Source organism: Sodiomyces alcalophilus, assembly GCF_042370955.1.
Source record: "Sodiomyces alcalophilus JCM 7366 unplaced genomic scaffold ACRALscaffold_6, whole genome shotgun sequence".
Lineage (NCBI taxonomy): Eukaryota > Fungi > Ascomycota > Sordariomycetes > Glomerellales > Plectosphaerellaceae > Sodiomyces > Sodiomyces alcalophilus.
In genome coordinates, this window is record NW_027263537.1 from 4,547,208 (window position 1) to 4,554,106 (window position 6,899).

A 6,899-nucleotide genomic window follows, 5' to 3' on the forward strand; every position below is an offset into this window, starting at 1 on the left:
AATAAGAAGGCAGATATCCTATACGCTAAGCTCTCTCCCCCCCCTCCCCCCCCCCCCCCGGCCCCCAGAGATTCGGATCCTAGACCCCTAGGATAAGAGTACCCTCCTAGGTAGGATATAGGCCGGAGTATTACCGTTATAGATATCTAGGACCGCCTTTATAGGACTAAACTATAGGCCGCCCCCGGCCCGGATAGCCTCTCAGACGGCCTCCTAAAGGCCTATAGCCCGGTCCTTTACTAGATCCTAGCCACGATTCTCTTAGCCTATCTATCCCTTAGCTACTTCCCGCGATATTACTATACTACCACTATTATAATTATCTAGAAGGCGGGCCGTTTATAGAGTAACTATAAGATAGATAAAGGTTAAAGACCGATATCCCTCCTTAATATAATAAGAAAACTGCTTATAGGAATTATAGTAGACCGCTTCGCGGTTATAGCGGAAGAATACCGACTCCTCCTAGAAGGCTAAATAGGAAATAAGCTAGGGCGTAATATAAAGATAGCTATATAGCGAGTAATAAAGGCTATTAGAGCCGCCTAGGCTATAGGCGGTAACCCCGCAATACTTTAGCTAAATATACATAAGGCTTTCGATACTATCCCTTATACTAGACTTCTTAAGTCCCTTAAATAAAAAAGATTCCTAGACTAGGCTATGTAACTAACTAATAGCTTCCTCTAAGACCGGATAGTCTACTTTCTTTTTCATAGGTAGGTAATAACCCTATAGCCCCTCCGCGCCGGTATCCTATAAGAATCCTTAATCTTACTAGTTCTTTTTATTTTATATATCTTTACCTTATATAAAGAACTCGAATAAGCTATAAGAACTATTATTTTTAGCTTTACCGATAATATAAATATTATTACCTTTAGCTATATAAAAGCTTAGGCGTAGTATTAACTCGCTTCTGCCTAGCGAATATATAAGGCTTAGTCCTTAGTAAATAGCCTTTAATTTAAACCCTTAAAATACGTGTTTATTCCTTTTATAAACTCTTACTCCTCCTCCCTAACGCCTATTTACCTTAGCACCGTGCCGGTCTTACCCTTAATAAAGACTAGGTTCCTTAGAGTATAGCTTAACCGGAAACTAAAATTCTTATAGTACCAGAAAGAGATTTAGAGTACATTAACGATATAGAACTATACCTTAGCCCGACTCGCCGTGGTAGCCTACGGCTATAGTTTCGCTAATATCCGGCGCCTTTATATCGCAGTGATCTGTCTAGCTATCTCTTACTACGCCTTTATCTTCTATAGAATCACTAATAGGCCTTACCGCGCCCTTCGCCGCGGCCCTTAGCTTAGCCTAGAATAAGTGTCTTAAAATAATCACGGGAGCCTATAAAGCTATACTAATCCGAGTCCTTAAAAGGGAGATATATATCCCCCCCTTAATCTATATCTTACCCGCCTCGCGGCTAAGAGAACCTTAGATTATTAGGATATAGGAGCTAAGGGATTTATTCTAGCTAGCACCTAAGCTGCGAAAAGAGTGCCAGCGGTCTTAGGGCGCCGTTACCTTATTTAGCGAGTACTCGCCTAGCCTACCTAATCCTTTACCGTCTAAACCTAGATAAATAACCGGAACCCGGATATTACCGTCTATAACGGATAAAAGGAGAGGTAAAGAGAGACTAGGGCTATAAGGAACCCGACTTATACTATAAGGGTACCGGATTAAAACCTATATAAGAGAGACTTATAGAGATATAGAGATCTCCTAAAGCAATAAAGCTCCATCTTTACCTTAATTCGCTCTAAGAAACTCGGCTTTAGGGCCTTCCTTTTGAAAAGAAGAATCCCGGGTTTTATTACCACTTAATATCTTTACGGAGACAGGGGTGCGGAGATAGCCGAATATATTATCCTATAATACTAAAACACTACCCCGGAGTTATAAAGGGACCTTTATAGCGGTATAAGGCGGCCGCTCTTAATATAAGGTGACCTTTTTAATACCCTAAACTACCCTAAGGACATTAAGGTAATCGCGAAATAGTTCCTATACCTTAGCTGCCTAAATAACTCCCGCTTTACCTTAGAAACTATAAGGAACTATATACTAAAGGCCCTATAGCGGGACCGCCTTAGTATAGAAATCGCGGAATAAAGATAGTATCTAACCTAGACTTTTATATTATATTATAGGGCCCTATAAGCCGGGGCCCCGGCGGTACCGATAAGGTATAGCTATAGCGGTATTAACACGCCTCCTTAGTATTACTCCCTACCCTCCTCTGCTTTACCGCTATTTAAAGTATTATTATTAGGTTCGAGTTATTCCGACTATACTACGTAGTTATTCCAACCATAGTTCAGATATATTCGTAGGCCCTTCGCAACCATGGTCGCAAACCACTTCGACGTCTTTTTATCAATTTAATCGCTCGGACTTAATTAACGGATAGCTTATTCGTTCGATCGAGCTAGTAGCAGCAGTAGCAGTAACTCCTCTTCTTCGTCCTCCTCTTCGTCTTCCACGTCTACACCCATGCCTACGCCACCGCGGCTATCTTATTCCTACTTTATATAACCAGGTAACGGAATGCGCTGTCCCTATCTATAGATTAACGACGTAGATTAACGACGTAGACTAATAACGAAGATTAACAGGAACATTAGGGTCTAGGTCTAAACTATAGTCGGAATAACCAAGTAGTATAGTCGGGATAACTCGAACCTATTATTATCGCTGTTATACTCGCTATCCTACTCTGGTATATTAGCTTTACTATAGTGCTAGGAGACTATAATAATATATATATATATATTCCTTTGATAGAATAATAAGTATTCCTTTTAGCCGGTTTAGCCGGCGCTCTAGATTAGCTAGGTTACTATTATTATAGCGGTGGCTAGCGGGGCGAGTACGCTTAATAGCACGCTTAAAGGATACTATCGCCATTATAAGCCGACTATAGGCTTATTCCAAGTTAGCGCAGTATAGCTTCGGTAACCCTAAGGTTATACTTTATAACTACCCTGCGATTACCCCTACTAATAGCCTTTATATATTCCTCGTAATAGTTAAGGATACGCTACTCTTACTTTAGGGCTATAGCCAGGACCTGCTCCTATTATTAGAAGCCGTTACTTTCGGCTCGGCACTATTAGGTTATTACTATAAGATTAACGTATAGTAAGCCATACCCTTTCCGGTGGTATTAGCGTAGGCTTTTATATCTTCGGGCTTTTTACCTCTAAGGCGTTTAGTATATCTAAGATAATTATTTAATATTAGAAACGGCTATACGGTGCTATTACCTTAGCACCCCTAGAATCCCCCCTAGAATACCTATAGTAATACACGCAGTGCGCTAGACTTATATTACCGCTAGAGTATTAAAATAAATATTACAAATTACATTACATTATATATAATGTAATGTTTCTAAAATAAATTATATTATATATAATATAATTTGTAATGTAATTTTGTAATATAAGGGGAAAAATTACACTTTTTTTAGTATAGTTTTTCTATATATTAAACGATATATACGAGTTAAATTAGTATATGTTCTATATTCTAAATAGCCGATAATATACCATATATATATTTATAATTAGATATGTATGTATAAGGATACTTTTAATAGTATATATTCTATATAATATAGCTTAAGATACTCCTATAACTAGCTATTCTTATACTAGGTACTATAAACACTTAATATAGAGCTATAATATTAGTCGAGATATCTCTTAATATAAGTTATACTAATCAGAATAGCTTAAGAACAGCAGGCTATAACATCTATTCTAGGCAATTATACTTTATTAATGGTTTCCTAATTTAAATAAACTATCCACATTCATAAGTATATAATAGTAATCTTATTATAAGGGATAAGATAGTTATAAAACCCATAAATGTAGTTAATAAGCCATAGCCTAAGTCTAGTTTATAACTAATTATTATATTAAATAAAGCCTTATAGATTATTAAACTTATTATAATAAAGGAAAGTCCGTAGAGCTTAGTAAAGGAGGGGATATTATAGAGAAGGCTTAATAGATTAGAATCCTAGAGTAGTCGTTATACTATTATTAACTAAGCACTGACTTTTAAATAAGACTTTAACTTAAGGTATTAAACTATATCTCTTCATACTTATAGTAATATAGGTTCGGATAAGCAGTCTATACCTGGCTACTGGTCTAATCATATACCGACGGCTCTGCGATCGTATTACTATACTTATTTATATAGAAAGACGTATATCTAGTATGATAATAGTTGCCTTTATTCTAGGACTATTATAGAGTAGCTTCCTTCTATAAATAGCTATTACTATATATAGATATTATCTAATTTATAGAATCATAATATACTTTCCCGAATTAGAACTATAAGTCTTAACGCCTATGGTATAAGTTAATGATTTTAAAATAATGATTTATATAGCGTAGCTTTAGAATTAGTTTTATTACTGTTTTTTATTTAATCCTATAAATTCTTACTGGCTTATATAATATCCACTTACCTATAATTCTAATAGTTCTATAATACGTATATTCCCGTAGTATAATATTCTTTTATAATATTATACATCTATTCCTGAAATATTATATACGCTAAGGCTATTAGGAGTTAAAAAATAAGAATAAATAATATAGTTACAGATATGGAATAACCCGATATATTAAGATTAAGTAACAAGTAGTTTTAATATATATATTAGTTTTTATACTATTTTAACTTACTAAGACAAAAATATATAAAACGATATCTTATTCTTTTAGTCTATATATTGATTTCTATTATAAGATAATACTTCTCTACCTAGTATACTTACCTCCGCTAAATAAGGTAATACTGCTAGAGCTTAGATTAATTTCTTATATATATTCTTCTATAAATATATATTCAAATCATTAAGTTTATATCGCTTCTATTATATTATATATATATATATATATATAATAAGTATCTAATATACTAACATTAATAATATAAGTATATAAGTATATCGCTACTAGTATTAATTAGATATTTTACTTATACTATTAGTTAATATTTAGTATATATATAATATAGTAAATAAGATATATATTACTATATATGTATAAGTATAACTAGTACTATCTGTTAATATCTGCTATTAATAACTATTATATAGTTATAGGCAGAAGAATAAATAGTATAAAGATATATATATCTTTATACTAACTTATATATATATATTAATAATATTAATAAAGCATTTATGGCTTAATTATTAATATATAAGGTTAGTAATATAAAATATAAAAAGAGAAGAAGTCTATTGCATAATGCAACGCAGTCTACGACGTAATAGTAAACTATTACGTAAGGTAAAAAGTTATATTAAATCTACTACGTCATACAGTATTCTTCTCTTCTTTATTCCTTCGTCTATATATATCTCCTTCTTCTCTCTCTCTCTTCCTCTCTTTCTTCTTTTACTAAGCTAATAACTCTATTCTTAATATATACGAAAGTTATCTACAATAATTAATATATCCTCTTAGATTATCTTGAATTATTTATAGGTTATAAGCCCGGAAGGCTCTCCTTTCTTCCGCTCCTCTCGACGATAATCCCGTCTCGAAGCTTCTCTTGAAGACGATTCTTTTCCCGGAACGCTTCCTGCTTTTCTAGCTAAGTTACTCTTCTAGCTACTCTTCTAGCTACTCTTTTAGCTACTCTTCTAGCTACTCTTCTAGCTACTCTTCTAGAGTACTCGACGATTCCTAGGTTAAAGGAAGAACCGAAGATATTCCCCCTTTCCTAGAACTTTCTAGGACTCGGCGTTTCCTTTTAGGACTACCTGGAACTTGCTAGAAGTCCTAGAACTTCCTAAGGCTCGGCTCTCTTTTTGGGACTACCTAGAACTGGCTGGCTTTCCTAGAACTTCCTAGTACTCGGTTAACTTCCTAGGACTCGGCCTCTTTTTTCAGGACTTCCTAGAACTCCCGGCTTTCCTAGAACTTCCTAGGACCCGGCCTCTCTTTTTAGGACTTCCTACGGCTCACCCACTCCTCCTATAACTAATCCACTCTTCCTAGATCTTCCTAGGACAATTACTCCTAGATATCTCTAGGACTCTTATTCTCTTCGTGGGAATTTCTTAGAATTTTCCTGGGTTTTCTAGGATTTCTTCTAGAATTCCCCTCGTTTACCGGAATTCCCGGCCTTCTAGGATTCTCCCTACCTTCCGGGATTTCCCCTGCCTTTAGAGAAATCCCCTATTCCCGGGGATATTCACTATTTTTGAGGTTTTTCCTCTTTTTTATACTAAAAAGCTTATTTTCGTACTAGAAAACTTAAATTCGGTCGGATTTACCACCGCGGTTCGGCCCGCTTTTTCTAACTAGTAATACCTTTTTCCGACTAATAGAGGGTCCGCCCGTTTTCCTATCTCTTAGCACCTTTTCCCGGCTAATAAAGGTTATCCTTTTCTTTTATCTTTAGCTATAAACGAACAATGTAAATAATCGATTCGAATAACCGATATAAAATAAGGAAAAAGAGATAAAATAAAAATAAGACTAGGGATTAAACGGGTAAAAAAGAGCTATAAGTATACTATTACACTATTCACGTCTTCCTATATAGCTTTTTAAAGTAGCTTATAAAGGTGGTTTAAATACTTAGCTATAGTTAAGTAGAAGTCTTTAAGATATTATCTATAATAATTAACTGTTTCATAAACCGTTTTTAGTTCCGGATCTACTACCTATTACTCTATTTATAGAGTATATAAGAGGTCTTTCTTTTCCTAAATCTATTAGGAAATAATAAGGAATAACGAAGATATAAAAGAGATTCTTTATCTTAAAACTTTATGGTTATTAAGATTATTTAAGATACTTCTCTTTATTAAAGAAAGCTTTTAAAGGAACTACAACTTTAAGCCA